General features: G+C 38.4%; 1 pseudogene; it reads left to right on the forward strand.

Annotated features, from left to right (window-relative positions):
- The first annotated feature begins 2,998 nt into the window (after positions 1–2,998).
- The window catches only part of LOC133754925 (zinc finger protein 658B-like), a 97,614-nt pseudogene continuing 79,579 nt past the window's right edge, over positions 2,999–21,033 (forward strand).

The following is a 21,033-nucleotide window of genomic DNA, read 5'->3' on the forward strand; positions in this document are numbered from 1 at the left end:
ATTTTAGCATGTTTTTATAAATGCACAAATAAATGTAAGTACAGTGAGGTCCCCTACTATTTTATTAAAATAGCTTAAAATTTATAACAAAAATGAATCATTGTCATTAATATGTTAGTTAAGAACACATAAAGCTCATATTTGTTAGACTTACAAAATTATTTAAATGTATTTGCCTTTTATTTAACTCTATTTAATAAAATGTATAAGCTAGCTAATCCCTGTTCTCTGATTTAAATCATTTTAAAAATCTTATCCCACCTCCTAAAACAAAAAGTTTTAATCATAAATAGAAATTTAAGATTGTCAACCCTGTTTTTCAGAAGGATGACTGTTAATTGCACACAAACAACATGAAATGCATTTCCCCCTAGTACTAATATTTCAGTCAAAATTCAGACTAACAGTGGCTAAGAGATAGGTCATTCACTTGCTGAGGTGCTCCAATTCTTAAACTTCAGCTTCAAATTAATTAATGACCATGAAAAGATGCAATAATCTACTGTTTTTCCCACATTGTCAAACAATCCATGACTTTATCGTAATTAGAATCAGGCCATATTTAAGAAGTATTATGGTTCACAGAATTTTTTAAATGTAATTAAAGGGAAGTGACATACATCTTTTGGGCCTTAGTGTGAGGAGATGAATCTAAAAATACTCCTAGTTGTACTTCTTTCTATTTAATTTTGTAAAATCTGTACAAAAGAAAATCATGAAATTACCTTAGTTGCTTTGTCATAAAAACCATTTGGTTGTATGGTAGCTATTACATAGCAAAATTTCTTCAATTAACAACTAAGAATTTTTTTAAGTTTTATTTATTTATTTGAAAGGCAGAGTTACAGAGAGAATGGAAGAGACAGAGAGAGAGAGAGGTCTTCCATTTACTGGTTCACTCCCCAAATGGCCACAATGGCCAGAGCAAGGCTGAGCCAGGCTAAAGCTAGGAGCCAGGAGCTTCATCCTGCACTACCATTTGGCTGTCAAGGGCCCAAGTACGTGAGCCCTCTTATGTTGCATTTCACAGACCATTAGCAAGGAGTTAGATTGGAGCTAGAGCTGCTGCCAGGGGGTTGAATTGGTGGCCATGTGGGTGCTGGTGTCACAGGTGGCAGCTTTACTACACTACAACACCAGCACCAGCAGCCTAGATATTTCATAACTGGAGAAATCCCAGACTAATTGATAATATTTTTGACCGTATTAACTATGTGAATCTTTTAAAAATATTTGTTTATTTGAAAAGCAGAGTTAGAGATGGAGGAGGCAGAGAAAGATCTTCCATCTGTTCACTCCCCATTTGGCCACAACCACTGGGGCTGGGCCAGGCCAAAGCCAAGAGCTTCTTCTAGGTCTCCCATATGGGTGTCAGGGGCCTGGATCAGAAGTAGAGCAGCTGGGACACTTACTGGCACCCATATGGGATGCCAGTGTCACAGAGGATTGCTTAATCTCCTATGCGACAACAACTACCCTATGTGAATGAACATTCTACAATCTGTTTTAGACATACTGTTTTTATGTTTTACTTCTGCCTTAAGCTTTCAGGTTTTCTTGATGTATTTTTTTGCCCTAATTTAGTGTTAAGTTGATGGAAATCATCTCTTGCTGGGTTCTGATAAATTAAAAATTGAAAAAAGAGGCTATTTATCTCTTTATGAAAGACAGAATCTTCCATCCACTGGTTCATTCCTCAAATGGTTGCAACAGCCAGGAGCCAGGAACTCCATCCTGGTTGCCCACATGGATGGCAGGGACCCAAGTGCTTGAGCCATTGTCTTCTCTCTTCTAGGTGCATTAGCAGGAAGCTGGATCAGAAGCAGAATACCCAGCACTCAAACCTGAACTCCAGTATGGAGTGTAGGCATCCTAAGTAGCGGCTTAACCTGATGGACCACAACATCCACCCCTGAAGTCATCTGGAATCTTTTCCTTTTATCAGTTTCCAAGTCTACTAGTTTTCATAGAATTTTTCTTTAATTTGTGGCTTGTAATTTTTTCTTCCAGCGTCTTTAATATTCATGATTCCTTGAATGGTGTTTTGCTACTTTTCTTTTCTCAATCCCCTTGTGTTCAAGGAAGTTTCTGTCTCTAATAACTTCAATTTCCACCCAGATGGGCAATGATTCTCAAATTCTGTCCTCATCCTAGAGCTTCCTTCTGCATTCTGAAATAATGTTTCCTGGCAATTCTGCCTTATTTTCCAGAGAATCTTAATGTTTCCACATGAACAGTTCTGTCTCACTAAAACTTTTTTTTAAAAAAAATGTAAAATGTCATCCTACTTTAAAACATATTTTATTTACTTAAAAGGCAGGGTGACAAAGAGAAAGGGAGAGACAAAGAGAGAAAGAGATCTTCCGTTCACTGGTTCACTCTCTCAAATGGCCGCTACAGCCAGGGATAGGCCAGGCTGAAGCCAGGAGCCTCAGACTGAGTCTCCCGTGTCGGTGGCAAGAGTCCAACCAAGTATGTGGGCCATCATCTAGTGCTTTTCCAGGCACATTAGTAGGGAGCTGGATTAGAAGCAGAACTAGGCCAGCACCGTGGCTTAACAGGCTAATCCTCCACCTTGCGGTACCAGCACACCAGGTTCTAGTCCCGGTTGGGGCGCCGGATTCTATCCCGGTTGCCCCTCTTCCAGGCCAGCTCTCTGCTATGGCCCGGGAAGGCCTTGGAGGATGGCCCAAGTCCTTGGGCCCTGCACCCGCATGGGAGACCAGGAGAAGCACCTGGCTCCTGGCTTCGGATAAGCGAGATGCGCCGGCCTCAGCAGCCATTGGAGGGTGAACCAACGGTAAAGGAAGACCTTTCTCCCTCCCTCTCTCTCTCTCTCACTGTCTAACTCTGCCTGTCAAAAAAAAAGAGTACATAGGAAAAGTAGTGATTTTTCAAAGATTTCTAATTCTAAATGTTTGAAATAAATTTGTTGTCACAGGGATTGGTGTCATTTGAGGATGTGAGTGTGGACTTCAGTCAGGAAGAATGGCATAAAATGAACCCTGCTCAGAAGACCCTGTACAGAGATTTCATGCTGGACACCTACAGCCATCTCGTCTCAGTAGGTAAGCAGACCTTATTACGTGTCTCCTTGTAGAATATATATCCTTTCTTTTTCTGTTAACTTTTTTTAAAAAATATTATTTATTTATTCGAAAGGTAAAATTGGAGAGAGGGAGAGGCAGAGGCAGAGAGCAAGAAGTCTTCCATCTGCTGATTCACTCCTAAAATGGCCACAAAGGCCAGGGCTGGGCCAGTGCAAAGCCAGGAGTCAAGATCTTTGTCCTAGCATCACACATGTGTGCAGGGGCCTAAGCACTTTTCCAGGCACATTAACACAGAGCTGTATCAGAAGTGGAGCAGCCAGGACTAGTTCTAGTACCCATATGGGATGCCAGCACTTTAAGCGACAGCTTAACCTGCTATGCCACAATGTTGGCCCCAATATACATCCTTTTTAAAAATTATCATGACATATGGGCCCTTATAGAGATGAATATTGTACTGGCTTTGAATTAAGAGGTCTAAGGTTAAGAGACAAAAATGATGGTTTTATCCCATTGAAAACTTTGCCATGTTTTTGAATCTTCAGAATCCCAAAAGCCCATGAATCTCATCTATATATATTCTCAATTATTCTGTTTATAGGATATTGTGTTACCAAACCTGATGTGATATTCAAATTGGAACAAGGTGAAAAGCTGTGGTCCTTGGAGGACAAATTGCTAAACCAGCAGGAACCAGGTGAGTGAACACTGACAGAAAGAGATCTGGGGTTGTTTGACCTTAGAAGAACACTTTTGTTAGTTTATTTTTTTAATTATTGAAATAGTTATTGAAATATAATGCATGTATCATATACTTCCTTATTTAAAGTGCAAAGTTCAGTGACTTGGCATATGCACAAATTTATACAAACATCACCACAGTCAATTTTCATCACTTCCGAAAGAAACCTGTATCTTTCAGTTATCACCCTTCTAACCCCTAGCCTCTCTGGTCCTAAGCAATTACTAATGTCCTTCTGTCTCTACATTTGCCTATTCTGGACATTTCATATAAATGGAATTATATAACATTTGATCATTTATTACTGGTTTCTTTTGCTTAGTTTACAAGATTGATATGTATCAGTACTTCATCCTTTTGTGGCCAGATAATATAACACTGTATGGACATACCACATTTTGTTTGCCTATTCATTAGTGATTTGCCTTTGGGCTGTTGTGAATAAAGCTGATATAAACATTCATTTACATGTTTCTATATGGATATATGTTTTTATTTTTCTTAAGTATATACTTAGGATGAAACTGCTGGGTGATACAGCACCTCTTTGCTTATATCTTTGAGGACCTAATTTTTCTGATTTATACACATCCTCACCATAGTAGGAGATTTTATTCTAACCATTCTTATGGATATGAAGTGGTCCCCTTGTGGTTTTGATTTATATTTCTGTTAGTCTGCTGGAGCTTTCATAATAAAATACCATAAGCTGAGTGGCTTAAACAACAAAAATGTATTTCTTACAGTTGTATAGGCTGAAATTCCAAGATTAAGGTGCCAGTAGGTTGATTTCTGATAAGGCCTCTCTTTTTCTTTTCTTTTTGAAAGATTTTATTTATATATTTGAGAGGCAGAGTTACAGATGGTGAGAGGGAGAGACAGAGAGGAAGGTCCTCCATCCATTGGTTCACTCCCCAAGGGGCTGCAATGGCCAGAGCTGAGCCAATCCAAAGCCAAGAACCAGGATCTTCCTCCAGGTTTCCCATGTAGGTGCAAGGGCCCAAGTGCTTGGGCCATCTCCCACTGCTTTTCCAGGCCATAGCAGGGAGCTGGATCAGAAGAGGAGCAGCTGGGACTAGATCCGGCGCCCATATGGGATGCTGATGCTGCAGGTGGAGGATTAACCTACTGTACCATAGCACCAGCCCCAGGCCTCTTTTTCAATTCTACAGTCACCTTCAGACTGTGCCTTCATATGGCCTTTTCCTTATGCACATGCAGTTGAAGAGAAAGAATATCCTAGTGTTTCTTCCTTTACTTACAAGAACTCCTGTCCTGTAAGATAAAGCCCCACGCTTATGACCTCATTTAAAACCATACTTCCTCATTACACATGAGGGTTAGGGCAATAACATGAAATTGGGGAGGAGACATAGTTCAGTCCATAAAAATCTACTGGATCAGCCAGTGCCATGGCTCACTTGGCTAGTCCTCTGCCTGCGACACTGGCACCCTGGGTTCTAGTCCCGGTTGGGGCGCCAGATTCTGTCCTGGTTGCTCCTCTTCCAGTCCAGCTCTCTGCTATGGCCCAGGAAGGCAGTGGAGGATGGCCCAAGTGCTTGGGCCCTGCACCTGCATGGGAGACCAGGAGGAAGCACCTGGCTCCTGGCTCGGATCAGCGCAGCACATTGGCCGTAATGGCCATTTGGGGAGTGAACCAACGGAAGGAAGACCTTTTTCTCTGTCTCTCTCTCTCTCACTGTCTAACTCTGCCTGTCAAAAAAAAATCTACCTGATCACTTAGGACAGCAGTGACCTTTTTATATGCATATTAGCCTTTGTCTATGCTATTAAGCAATCTTGGGAATTTTCAAGTTACATTTTTAAATTATTTATTAAAAGAAAGTAAAATTATCAGAATTATTAGGAATAAAGCATACTTACGGAACATTTTTGTTATGGAGAAATATAAATAAAGGGCATAACATAAAGGTTGACATAATTTACATCAAGTCTATCTTCCAGTCAATGCAAATAATTGGATTAGTTGAAAACAATATCTCTAAATAAGTGACTTAGAAAAATTGTAATGAAAGATGTTGAATTAATAAAATAATTTAGGACTCATGTCCTGTTATTAAGATTTTAACTTAGGGAATAAGTGCATTAAATGAAAAGAGTCCCTTTTAGCTCAAGAGCACAGATTATAGAAAACCTTTAAGTATTTTAATGACTAAACCGAAAAGTATGTCAGTGTTCATAAAATAATGGAAAGAGAATTGGAATGAAAAAAAAAAACTGGTGTTAAATTGGAAATGGCATATAAAATTAATTAATTAAAAAAATTATGTAGGATCTCTGTCTTTAATGTGCTGCACACTGTTATTTAATGCTATAACTAGTACTCCAACAGTATTTTTTAAATTTTGTGTTGCTATATGGGAGCAAACTGTTGAAATCTTTACCTAATATATACTAAACTGATCTTCTTTATATAAAGAGAATTGAAAGTGAATCTTGATGTGAATGGAAGGGGAGAGGGAGCTGGACAGGGGAGGGTTGCCAGTGGGAGGGAAGTTATGGGAGGGGGGAAGCCATTGTAACCCATAAGCTGTACTTTGGAAATTTGTATTCATTAAATAAAAGTTTAATAAATAAAAAAAAATAATGGAATTCTAACGACCTAAAACTCAGTAGAATTAGGAACTCATACTGTCTCCTCAAATAAGGAACTCATAACTCTGTCTCACCTGAACATTAAATAAACACCCCTACAGAAGGTATTAGTGACATTTTTATTAAAGTGGACCATACATTCCATTGTATGCCATCTGCAAAAAACAAACCTTTCAAGTTCCTACAAAATAATCATACAATATTGAAAATATAAATTTTAAAGAGAGAATCACCACAAATATTACTTGAACATAGTTTGTAAAATCTAGAAATTAATAATTGAGTAAACAAAAACACATAAATAATTTTCTAAGTTATCTTTTAAACATTGTATAAAAGGAAATCAAAACCAAATTTATGTAATACTTAAGAAATTATAAATGTAACTGCAAATTAGAAACCTTCAAATGCAGCTAAATTAGTGAGCATTGATTAAGCAGGAACAGTAATAAAAGTACATTGATGAAAACAGAAGACTTTGGAAGTAGAATCAGAAATTATTACATTGTAAACTGAGAAACAGAATGTTCTTAGAATAAAAAATGAGCTGACATTGTTGTGCAGCAGTAAAAGCCACCACCTGCAACACTGGCATCCCATACAGGTGCTGGTTCATTTCTCAGCTGCTCCTCTTCCAAACCAACTCCCTACTGATAGCTTGGGAAAAGCAGTGGAAGATGGCCCAAGTGTTTGAGCCTCTGCTACCCATCCAGGTGGGAAACCCAGATGAACCTCCTGGCTCTGAGCTTCCACCTGGCCCAGCCGTCACCACTGAAAACATCTGGGGAGTGAGCCAGCAGATGGAACATGTCTCTTTCTCTGTCTCTCCCCCTTTCCTTGTAATTCTGAATTTCAAATCAGTAAATGTGCTCAAAAAAGAATAAAAAACAAAAAATAGATGACAGACAAAAAAGGAATCATCTACATATCTATCCTTAAACTATAATCTTGATTAACTTATTAATTAGAATTAGGTTTTGGAATTAGGCAGTTTTCTTATCTTCTTTATTGATTTTAAAATGACCTTTTTAATCCTCACAAAACAAGTATTGAAGCATTTTAAGGGACTATGTTGAATTTATAAATGAAATTAAGGAGAATTGTCATCTTAGAATTTAGAATTTAGTTTCCCAGTCCATAAACAAAATATACCTCCCACTTATTTAGGATTTCTTTCATTAATGTCTTGTGGTTTTCAGTATACTATACCAAGGCTTTGGTGCTATGATAAATGATACTGTTTCTCTCATTTCAGATTCCAGTTGATTTGTTCACAGGTGTAAGATTGTTTGTAGACCACATATTCTGCCCTTGTTAAAAATTCTTACTAGGGAGTAAGCATTTGACATAGCAGACCATATTAGAGACTGCTTCTGATTCCAGCCTCCTACTCATGTATACCTGGGAAGCACCAAGTGATGCCTCAAGTAGTTGAGTCTCTGCTTCCTTTATGGCAGACCTGAGTTGAGTTCTAGGCCCTTGGCTTCAGCCTGGGCCAGTCCTCGGAGCACATCAGAGAATTCACACTGGAGAGAAACCCTTTGAGTGTAATGAATGTGGGAGACCTTTTGACCATATTTCTGTACTTAGAGCACATCAAAGAATTCACACAGAGGAGAAACCATACAAATGTAATGAGTGTGGGAGATCTTTTACATATAATTCAGCCTTCAGAGCACATCTGAGAACTCACACAGGTGAGAAGCCTTATGAATGCAATAGCTGTGAGAAAACTTTTGCCCACAATTCAGCCCTAAGAGTACATCAGTGAAAACACACAGGACAGAAGCCCTATGAATGTAATGACTGTGAGAAAACATTTGCACATAATTCAACCCTCAGAGCACATCAGAAAATTCACACTAGAGAGAAACTCTATGAATGTGGTGAATGTGGAAAAACATTTTCCCAGAAGACACACATCAAAGAATTCACACAGGGGAGAAACCCTGTAAATGTAATTAAAGTGTGGGAAAACTTTCTCACAGAAGTCATACCTCACTGGACATGAGAGAATTCATGCAGGGGGAAAAAACCTTATGAATGTAACATATGTGGGAAAACTTGTGTCTGTAAGTCTGCTCTCATAGTGCATCAAAGAATTCACAAAGGGCAGAAACCCTATGAATGTAATGCATGTGGGGAAAGTTTCTCCCAAAGAATATACCTTTGTGCACATCAGAGAATTCATTCAGGGGAGAAACCCTATGAATGTAATGTCTGTGGGAAAACTTGAACAGATAATTTGGCCCTCAGGGGACATCACAGAATTCACACAGGGGAGAAACTGTATGAATGTAATGAATGTGGAAAGACTTTCTCAAAGACATCACATCTCAGCGCATCTGAGAACTCGCAGAGGGGAGAAAACCTACAAATGTAATCAATGTGGCAAAACTTTCTCAGAAAAGTCATATATTAGTGCACATCAAAGAATTCACACAGGGGAGAAACCCTATGAGTGTACTATATTTGGAAAAACATTTGCCCATAATTCAACACTCAGAGTACATCAGCGAATTCACACAGGTGTAAAGTCCTATGAATGTAGCGATTGTGGAAAAACATTCTTCCAGAATTCACACCTTAGTGCACACCAGAGAATTCACACAGGGGAGAAACCTTATGACTGTATGAATGCAGGAAAGCTTTTGCTCAAAATTCAACTCTCAGAATAAACCAGAGAAATCACACAGGAGAGAAAGCTTATGAATGTGACAGATGTGGGAAAGCCTTTGTCCATAAGGCAGCTCTCAGAATACATCGCACCAGGATGCACACCAGAGAGAAAACTAATGTGTAAAGAATTTGGGAAGTCCTGAATTAGTTCAAGTGTTATTAGGTAACAGAGAGTGGGGGAACTCATGTCATGAAGATGGATAAATGGTGCTACATAACAAACATGGTAGAATGCACAGTGAAAGAAGCTTGAGCATGGAACTGGATTCTCCATTTTACATCTTTACAAGTTGGTTTTCTTTTTTCCCATGCATTAAGTTTGTAGTCTGTTGAGCTCTTACAGCTGTAGTCTATTAAATGCATATATTTGATCAATTCTTTGTCCAAGTGGGTTGAAATCTTATGCATATATGTCCAAAAACTAGAAGGGATCAACTTACTGTATGTCAGAGACTTAATATGAGGAGAAAACTTTGTATTAACATCTTGAATAGTCAGAAGCCTTCTTTAAAAATCAGGGAGGTCTAGGGGTAGGCCTTGTCATGCAGTGGGTTAAGCACCCCATATAATAGCCTGCTCAAGTCCTGTCTGCTTGCAATCCTGCTCCCTGCTAAATCTCCTGGGAAAGCAGCAGAAGATGGCCCAAGTGTTGGGCTGCTTTCTCCTACACAGGAGACCCAGATGGAGTTCCCAGCTCCTGCCTTTGGCCTTGCCTATCCCTGGCCATTGCAGCCATCTGGGGAGTAATCCAGTGGATGGAAAAAATGTTCAATAAATATATCTTTTAAAGAATCAGGTAGGACTCAGGGAGAACAGAAGACTTTATAAAAGTGAGCTGCATTAAACATCAAGTAATTATAGTAAAATTCTATATGTTGTATAAATGACTTTTTTTCCACCTGTTTTCAGAAAATAATTTTCTGAGAAGATTTGTCAATCTCAGAATCAAGGATAAAATTACTAAGAACTGATGTACTAAAACAAGTACTTTCATATGATATCAAAAATTACAAGAAAATACTTACAGACAAATTCACTGTAAAAAGTCTTTAAAGTGAAAAAAAATCACTTGAGGGGGTGGAGCCAAGATGGCGGATAGTGAGGACGTGCGCCTTAGTTTGGGAAAATAAAGTTTCATAAAAGTGGAATTACTGTAGCCTCAGGAAAAGACTCAAGAAAAAAACTGCAGAGGAAACACTTCCGGATCTAGTGGATGTGGAACAGAGGACTTACAGGGAGCCCACCGCGTGGAAAACCAACCAAGACGAGCCGAGCAGCGGGAGACGAGCCAGAGCCACAGAATCTCACCAGCGCGGGAACCGGAGGGGGGTAAGACAAAGACCTCAGAAACCCGAGACATTGGGGGGGGGCAGAGGCCTCTCCCTTCACTCACCAAGCAAAACAAAGAGCACCGCAATGTTACATACGTAAAGCGCAGCCAAACTCAGTAACTTTAGCGAAACTCCAGAACACATTGAGGGCTGCATAAACTCTTTGTGTGGTCCCAGGGGTAGATCAAACGAATACTCACAGAGGCCAGATTTCAACTACCCTCAACTCCACTCCCAACTGAGTCAAAAAAACAAAAAGAGAGAGAGCGAGCCAGCAAGGAGCAAGTGAGTGAGCAATCTGGGAGAGTGTCTCTTTACACAGCCTTAAACCTGAAGAATCAAGCATAGCTCTCTGGCCACACCCATCACAGCCCCGAAGGCTCCAACAAAGCAGACAGATCACTTAGAGGAATAGTATAGCGAGAAAAAAAACAACACAGCAAAAAAAAAAAAACACCATAAATTATCTCCAACATGCCAAACAACAAACATAGAAGCTGAGGTAACAAGAGCAAGGAAGACACTATGACGCCCTCAAGTGAACAAGGCACGCCAATGCAAGATTATGAAGATGAAGAGATAGAGGAAATGCAAGAAGCAGATCACAAAAAATTGATAAGAACATTAAGAAGTTCTCAAAAACAAATTCTTGAACTACAGAAATCCTTAATGGACAAGATAGAAAATCTCTCGTGAAAATGAAATATTAAGGAGGAATCAAAATGAAATGAAACAACTAATGGAACAGGAAACTGAGATAGTGACAAAAAACCACAATGAAATGAAGAACTCAATAGATCAAATGGCATACACATTAGAGAGCCTTAAAAACAGAATGGGTGAGGCAGAAAAGAGAATATCAGAATTAGAAGACAGAGAACAGGAAAGGAAACAGTCAAATCAAAGAAAAGAAGAAGAAATCAGAAATCTAAAAAATACTGTCAGGAATCTACAGGATACTATTAAAAAACCCAACATTTGGGTTCTAGGAGTTCGTGAAGGCATGGAGAGGGAGAAAGGATTAGAAGGCCTTTTTAGTGAGATACTAGCAGAAAATTTCCCAGGTTTGGAGAAGGACAGAGACATCCTAGTACAGGAAGCTCATAGAACCCCTAATAAACATGATCAAAAGAGATCCTCACCACGGCACGTCGTAATCAAACTCACCACAGTGAAACACAAAGAAAAGATCCTAAAATGTGCAAGAGAGAAACGCCAGATTACTCTCAGAGGATCTCCAATTAGACTCACAGCTGACTTCTCATCAGAAACCCTACAAGCCAGGAGAGAATGGCGAGATATAGCCCAGGTACTAAGAGAGAAAAACTGCCAGCCCAGAATATTATATCCTGCAAAGCTCTCATTTGTGAATGAAGGTGAAATAAAGACCTTTCACAGCAAACAGAAACTGAAATAATTTGTCACCACTCGTCCAGCCCTGCAAAAGATGCTTAAAGATGTGTTACATACAGAAACACAGAAACACGGTAACCAATATGAAAGAAGGAAAAGGAAGGAAACCTCACAGCAAAAGATCACAGGAATCTCAAACCATATGTTAGAAAATATGTTTGGCAAATGGCAGGGCAAATTTACTCCTTCTCAATAGTCACATTGAATGTTAATGTCTTGAACTGTCCAGTTAAAAGACACTGATTGGCTGATTGGGTTAAGGAACAAAACCCATCTTTTTGCTGCTTACAAGAAACTCATCTTTCCAACAATGATCCATACAGGCTGAAAGTGAAAGGCTGGAAAAAGATATACCATTCCAACAGAAATGAAAAAAGAGCGGGCGTAGCCATCTTAATATCGGACAACATAAACTTTACCACAAAAACTGTCAGGAGAGAAAAAGAAGGGCACTATATAATGATTAAGGGATCCATTCAACAGGAAGATATAACAATTATCAATGTATAGGCACCTAATCACAGGGCACCAGCTTATTTAAAAGACTTGTTAATGGACTTAAAGGGAGACTTAGACCCCAATACAATAGTACTGGGGGACATCAATACTCCACTCTCAGAGATAGACAGATCAACAGGACAGAAGATCAAAAAGGAGACAACAGATTTAAATGACACTATAGCCCAAATGGATCTAACAGATATCTGCAGAACTTTTCATTCTACACATAAAGAATTTACATTCTTCTCAGCAGTATATGGAACCTTCTCTAGGATTGACCACATACTAGGCCATAAAGCAAGTCTCAGCAAATTCAAAAGAATTAGAATCATACCATGCAGCTTCTCAGACCACAAAGGAATGAAATTGGAAATTGGCAACTCAGGAATCCCTAGAGCACGTGCAAACACATGGAGATTGAACAACATGCTCCTGAATGAACAATGGGTCATAGAAGAAATTAAAAGAGAAATCAAAAATTTTCTGGAAGTAAATCAGGATAACAGCACAACATACCAAAACCTATGGGATACAACAAAAGCAGTGTTAAGAGGAAAGTTTATATCAATAGGTGCCTACATGAAGTAATTGGAAAGGCACCAAATAGATGAGCTTTCAAGTCATCTCAAGGATCTAGAAAATCTGCAGCAAACCAAACCCAAACCCAGTAGGAGAAGAGAAATAATTAAAATCAGAGAAGAAATTAACAGGATTGAATCCAAAAAAACATTACAAAAAATCAGCCAAACGAGGAGCTGATTTTTTGAAAAAATAAACAAAATTGACACCCCATTGGCTCAACTAACTAAAAAAAGAAAAGACCCAAATCAATAGGATCAGAGATGAAAATGGAAATATAACTACAGACACCACAGAAATAAAAAGAATCATCAGAAATTACTACAAGGACTTGTATGCCAGCAAACAGGGAAATCTATCAGAAATGGACAGATTCTTGGACACATACAACCTACCTAAATTGAGCCAGGAAGACATAGAAAACCTAAACAGACCCATAACTGACACAGAAATTGAAACAGTAATAAAGGCCCTCCCAACAAAGAAAAGCCCAGGACCAGATGGATTCACTGCTGAGTTCTACCAGACATTTAGAGAAGAACTAACTCCAATTCTTCTCAAACTATTCAGAGCAATCGAAAAAGAGGGAATCCTCCCAAATTCTTTCTATGAAGCCAGCATCACCTTAATTCCTAAGCCGGAAAAAGATGCAGCATTCAAAGAGAATTACAGACCAATATCCCTGATGAACATAGATGCAAAAATACTCAATAAAATTCTGGCCAATAGAATGCAACAACACATCAGAAAGATCATCCACCCAGACCAAGTGGGATTTATCCCTGGTATGCAAGGATGGTTCAACGTCCGCAAAACAATCAACGTAATACACTACATTAACAGGCTGCAGAAGAAAAACCATATGATTCTCTCAATAGATGCAGAGAAAGCATTTGATAAAATACAACACCCTTTCATGATGAAAACTCTAAGCAAACTGGGTATGGAAGGAACATTCCTCAATACAATCAAAGCAATATATGAAAAACCCACGGCCAACATCCTATTGAATGGGGAAAAGTTGGAAGCATTTCCACTGAAATCTGGTACCAGACAGGGATGCCCTCTCTCACCACTGCTATTCAATATAGTTCTGGAAGTTTTGGCCAGAGCTATTAGGCAAGAAAAAGAAATTAAAGGGATACAAATCGGGAAGGACGAACTCAAACTATCCCTCTTTGCAGATGATATGATTCTTTACTTAGGGGACCCAAAGAACTCTACTAAGAGACTGCTGGAACTCATTGAAGAGTTTGGCAAAGTAGCAGGATATAAAATCAATGCACGAAAATCAACAGCCTTTGTATACACAGGCAATGCCACGGCTGAGGAAGAACTTCTAAAATGAATCCCATTCACAATAGCTACAAAAACAATCAAATACCTTGGAATAAACTTAACCAAAGACGTTAAAGATATCTACAATGAAAACTACAAAACCTTACAGAAAGAAATAGAAGAGGATACCAAAAAATGGAGAAATCTTCCATGCTCATGGATTGGAAGAATCAATATCATCAAAATGTCTATTCTCCCAAAAGCAATTTATACATTCAATGCAATACCAATCAAGATCCCAAAGACCTTCTTCTCAGATCTGGAAAAAATGATGCTGAAATTCATATGGAGACACAGAAGACCTCGAATAGCCAAAGCAATCCTGTACAACAAAAACAAAGCTGGAGGCATCACAATACCTGATTTCAGAACATACTACAGGGCAGTTGTTATCAAAACAGCATGGTACTGGTACAGAAACAGGTGGATAGACCAATGGAACAGAATAGAAACACCAGAAATCAATCCAAACATCTACAGCCAACTTATAGTTTACCAAAGATCCAAATCTAATCCCTGGAATAAGGACAGTCTATTCAATAAATGGTGCTGGGAAAATTGGATATCCACGTGCAGAAGCTTGAAGCAAGACCCATACCTATCACGTTACACAAAAATTCACTCAACGTGGATTAAAGACTAAAATCTACGACCCGAAACCATCAAATTATTAGAGAGCATTGGAGAAACCCTGCAAGATATATGCACGGGCAAAGACTTCCTGGAAAATACTCCAACAGCACAGTCAGTCAAAACCAAAATTAACATTTGGGATTGCATCAAATTGAGAAGTTTCTGTACTTCAAAAGAAACAGTCAGGAAAGTGAAGAGGCAACCAACAGAATGGGGGAAAATATTCGCAAACTATACTACAGATAAAGGATTGATAACCAGAATCTACAAAGAAATCAAGAAAATCCACAACAACAAAACAAACAACCCACTGAAGAGATGGGCCAAGGACCTCAAGAGACATTTTTCGAAAGAGGAAATCCAAATGGCCAACAGACACATGAAAAAATGTTCAAGATCACTAGCAATCAGAGAAATGCAAATCAAAACCACAATGAGGTTCCATCTCACCCCGGTGAGAATGGCTCACATTCAGAAATCTACCAACAACAGATGCTGGAGAGGATGTGGGGAAAAAGGGACACTAACCCACTGTTGGTGGGAATGCAAACTGGTTAAGCCACTATGGAAGTCAGTCTGGAGATTCCTCAGAAACCTGCACATAACCCTACCATACAACCCAGCCATCCCACTCCTTGGAATTTACCCAAAGGAAATTAATTTGGCTAATAAAAAAGCCATCTGCACATTAATGTTTATTGCAGCTCAATTCACAATAGCTAAGACCTGGAACCAACCCAAATGCCCATCAACAGTAGACTGGATAAAGAAATTATGGGACATGTACTCCATAGAATACTATACAGCAGTAAGAAACAACGAAACCCAGTCATTTGCAACAAGATGGAGCAATCTGGAAAACATCATGCTGAGTGAATTAAGCCAGTCCCAAAGAGACAAATATCATTTGTTTTCCCTGATCGGTGACAACTGAGCGCCAACGGGGAAACCTGTTGAAGTGAAATGGACACTATAAGCAACAATGAACTGATCAGCTCCTGTCCTGACTTTAGATGTACAATGTAATACTTTATCCTTTTTAGTATTTGTTGTTTTTGTTGTTGTTCTAGTACTATTGGTTGAACTCAGTAATTAACACACAATTATTCTTAGGTGTTTAAATTTTAACTGAAAAGTGATCCCTGTTAAATCTAAGAGTGGAAAAAGAGAGGGAGGAGATGAACAATTTGGAACATGCTCAATCGGACTGGCCGCAAATGGTGGAGTTAGAAATGTGCCAGGGGATTCCAACACAATCCCATCAAGATGGCATGTACCAATGCCATTGCACTAGTCCAAGTGATCAATTTCAGCTCACAATTGATAGCTCTGATAGGTCTAAGAGTCAAAGAGATCACACAAACAAGACAAGTATCTGCTAATACTAACTGATAGAATCAAAAAGGGAGAGCAAGATCCAGCATGGGAAGCGGGATACACAGCAGACTCATAGAATGGCAGATGTCCTAAACAACACTCTGGCCTCAGAATCAGCCCTCAAGGCATTCGGATCTGGCGGAAGAGCCCATGAGAGTATAGCAGGCATGGAAAGCCAAGATATCATGGAAAAAAAAGACCTAAATGAATGATCTCTGTGAGTGAGATCCCAGTGGAAAGAACGGGGCCATCAAAGAAGGAGGTACCCTTCTCTGAAGGGAGGAGAGAACTTCCACTTTGACATTGACCCTATCGGAATAAGATCAAAGTCAGCGAACTCTAAAGGCTTCCATAGCCCTGGAATTGGAAATGAAAAAAAAATCCCGGTGTTAAAATGGAATTGGCATAGAAAATTAATTGATTTGAAAAAAAATTATGTGGGATCTCTGTCTTTAATGTGCTGTACATTGCTATTTAATGCTATAATTAGTAATACAATGGTAGATTTTTCACTTTATGTTGCTATATGGGCAAAATCTTGAAATCTTTATCTAATATATACTAAACTGATCTTCTGTATATAAAGAGAATTGAAAATGAATCTTTACATGAATGGAAGGGAAAAGGGAGCGGGAAAGGGGAGGGTTGTGGGCGGGAGGGAAGTTATGGGAGGGGGGAAGCCATTGTCACCCATAAGCTATACTTTGGAAATTTATGTTCATTAAATAAAAGTTTAATAACAAAAAAAAAGAAACCGGAAATATACGGCTTTGTTTTGGCTAACTCAATCCCAGATATTGATACAGCCTCTGTGTTTGTGTTTTCTGGATATTATCAATGGAGTTTATTAGTTTGAATGTTTTTTATGGGGGAATATTTTATTTTGAGCTTAGATTCACTAATGGTTCCACATAGAGACACCAGCTCTACATATTGTATTTTCTAGCGAGTAAGCTAGAGAAACTGTGGCAAACAAACATGATATTTCTGTTTGTATAGATGACATTTTATGCACTTGGCTAACGAAAATACTTTGTTTTTCTCCAAAACCATTTTTACTCTGATTTTCTCGGTATATTGCATACGAATTCCACACCACTTTGTCCAGATATGACTGGATGTAACGGGAAATATCCGGTGGTGTTTTGGCTAACTCAATCCAAAATATTGTGAGAGCCTCTGTGTTTGTGTTTTCCAGATATTAGTGATGGACTTTATTGTTTTGGATGTTTTCATCAGGGAAGATTTAATTTTGTACCGTTGAAACACTAATTGGTTCATCATGGGGACACCAGCTCTACACATTTGTATTTTCTAGGGAGAAATCTAGAGGAACTGCGGAATAAAACAAGATATTACTGTTTGTATAGATGACATTTTATGCAGTTGCCTAATGAAAAGACTTTGCTTTTCTCCAAAACCATTTTTACTCTGATTTTCTCGGTCTATTGCATACGAATTCCACACCACTTTGTCCGGATATGACTGGATTAAACCAGAAATATCCAGTTGTGTTTCGGCTAACTCAATCCGAAATATTATGAAAGCCTCTGTGTTTGTGTTTTCAGGATATTATCGATGGACTTTATTATTTTGAATATTTTTATCAGGGAACATTTAATTTTGTACCATTGAAACACTAAGTGGTTCATCATGGGGACACCAGCTCTACACATTCGTATTTTCTAGGAAGAAAGCTAGAGGCACTGCGGCAAACAAACATGATATTTCTGTTTGTATAGATGACATTTTATGCACTTGCCTAATGAAAAGACTTTGCTTTTCTCCAAAATCATTTTTACTTTGATGTTCTGGGTCCATTGCATACGAATTCCACACCAGTTTGTCCAGATATGACTGGATGAAACCATAAATATCCGGTTGTGTTTGGCTAACTCAATCCCAGACATTGCTACAGCCTCTGTGTTTGTGTATTCCTGATATTATCCTACGGACTTTATTGTTTTGAAAGTTTTTTATCGGGGAACATTTAATTTTGTGCTTGGAATCACTAAGTGGTTCCACATGAAGACAGCAGCTATACACATTCGTATAGATGACATTTTATGCACTTGCCTAATGAAAAGACTTTGCTTTTCTCCAAAACCATTTTCACTCTGACTTTCTCAGTCCATTGCATACATTCCACAACAGTTTTTCCAGATATGACTGGATGAAACCATAAGTATCCGGTTGTGTTTGGCTAACTCAATCCCAGACATTGCTACAGCCTCTGTGTTTGTGTATTCCTGATATTATCCTACGGACTTTATTGTTTTGAAAGTTTTTTATCGGGGAACATTTAATTTTGTGCTTGGAATCACTAAGTGGTTCCACATGAAGACAGCAGCTATACACATTCGTATAGATGACATTTTATGCACTTGCGTAACGAAAAGACTTTGCTTTTCTCCAAAACCATTTTCACTCTGATTTTCTCAGTCCATTGCATACGAATTCCACACCAGTTTGTCCGGATATGACTGGATGAAACTGCAAATATCCGGTTTTGTTTTGGCTAACTCAATCCCAGCTATTGCTACAGCCTCTGTGTTTGTGTTTTTATTTGGATATTATCAACGGACTTTATTGCTTTGAATGTTTTTTATCGGGGAACATTTTATTTTGAGTTTGGATACAGTAATTGGTTCCACATGGAGACACCAGCTCTACACATTCGTATTTTCTAGGGAGAAAGCTAGAGGAACTGCGGCAAACAAACATGATATTTCTGTTTGTATAGATAACATTTTATGCACTTTCCTAACTAAAAGACTTTGCTTTTCGGCAAAACCATTTTTACTGTGATTTTCTCGGTGCATTGCATACGAATTCCACACCAGTTTGTCTGGATATGACTGGATGTAAACAGAAATATCCGGTTGTGTTTTGGCTAACTCAATTCAAAATATTGTGAAAGCCGCTGTGTTTGTGTTTTCTGGATATTATCGATGGAATTTATTGTTTTGAATATTTTTGTCAGGGAAAATTTCATTTTGTACCGTTGAAGCACTAATTGGTTCATCATGGGTACATCAGCTCCAAACATTTGTATTATCTAGGGAGAAATCTAGAGGAACTACAGCAAACAAACATGATATTTCTGTTTGTATAGATGATATTTTATGCACTTACCTAATGAAAAGAATTTGCTTTTCTCCGAAACCATTTTTACTGTGATTTTCTCGGTCCATTGCATACGAATTCCACACCACTTTGTCCGGATATGAGTGGATGAAACTGAAAAACTATCCGGATTTGTTTTCGCTAACTTAATCCCAGATATTGCTACAGCCTCTGTGTTTGTGTTTTCTGGATATTATCAACGGACTTTATTGGTTTGAATGTTTTTTATCGGGGAACATTTTATTTTGAGCTGGGAAACACTAATTGGTTCCACATGGAGACACCAGCTCTACAAATTCATATTTGCTAGGGAGAATGCTAGAGAAACTGTGACAAACAAACATGATATTTCTGTTTGTATAGAGGACATTTTATGCACTTGCCTAATGAAAAGACTTTGCTTTTCTCCAAAATCACTTTTACTGTTATTCTCTTAGTCCATTGCGTATGAATTCCACAACACTTTTTCGTTATATGACTGGATGAAACCAGAAATATCTGGTTGTGATTTGGCTAACTCAATCCCAGATATTGCTACAGCCTCTGTGTTTGTGTATTCTGGATATTATCAACAGACATTATTGGTTTGAAAGTTTTTTATCGGGGAACATTTTATTTTGAGCTTGGATACAGTAATTGGTTCTACATGGAGACACCAGCTCTACACATTCGTATTTTCTAGGGAGAATGCTAGAGGACCTGCGACAAACAAACATGATATTTCTGTTTGTTTGGATGACATTTTATGCACTTGCCTAACGAAATGACTTTGCTTTTCTCCAAAACCATTTTTAATGTGATTTTCTCGGTCAATTGCTTATGAATTCAACACCACTTTGTCCGGATATGACTGGATGAAACCAGATATATCCGGTTGTGATTTGGCTAACTCAATCCCAGATATTGCTACTGCCTATGAGTTTGTGTATTCCTGATATTACCCAGGGACTTTTTGTTTTGAAATTTTTTTGTCGGGGAACATTTAATTTTGTGCTTGGAATCAATAATCGGTTCCACATGGAGACACCAACTCTACACATTCGTATTTTCTAGGGAGAAAGCTAGGGGAACTGCGGCAAACAAACATGATATTTCTGTTTGTATAGATGACATTTTATGCACTTGCCTAACGAAAAGACTTTGCTTTTCTCCAAAACAATTTTTACTGTGATTTTCTCATTCCATTGCATATGAATTCCACACCAGTTTGTCCAGATATGACTGGATGAAACCAGAATTATCCGGATGTGTTTTGGCTAACTCAATCCCAGATATTGCTACAGCTTCTGTGTTTGTGTATTCCTGACATAATCCACGGACTTTATTGGTTTGAAAGTTTTTTGTCGGGGAAAATTTAATTTTGTGCTTGGAATCACTAATTGGTTCTACATGGAGACACCAGCTCTACACATTCGTATTTTCTAAGGAGAAACCTAGAGGAACTGTGGCAAACAAACATGATATTTCTGTTTGTATAGAGGACATTTTATGCACTTCCCTAACGAAAAGACTTTGCTTTTTTCCAAAACCATTTTTACTGTGATTTTCTCGGTCCATTGCATACGAATTCCACACCAGTTTGTCCAGATATGACTGGATGAAACCAGAAATATTTGGTTTTGTTTTGGCTAACTCAATCCCAGATATT

This window comes from Lepus europaeus, unplaced genomic scaffold (genome assembly GCF_033115175.1).
Source record: "Lepus europaeus isolate LE1 unplaced genomic scaffold, mLepTim1.pri SCAFFOLD_32, whole genome shotgun sequence".
In the NCBI taxonomy this organism is placed as follows: Eukaryota; Metazoa; Chordata; class Mammalia; order Lagomorpha; family Leporidae; genus Lepus; species Lepus europaeus.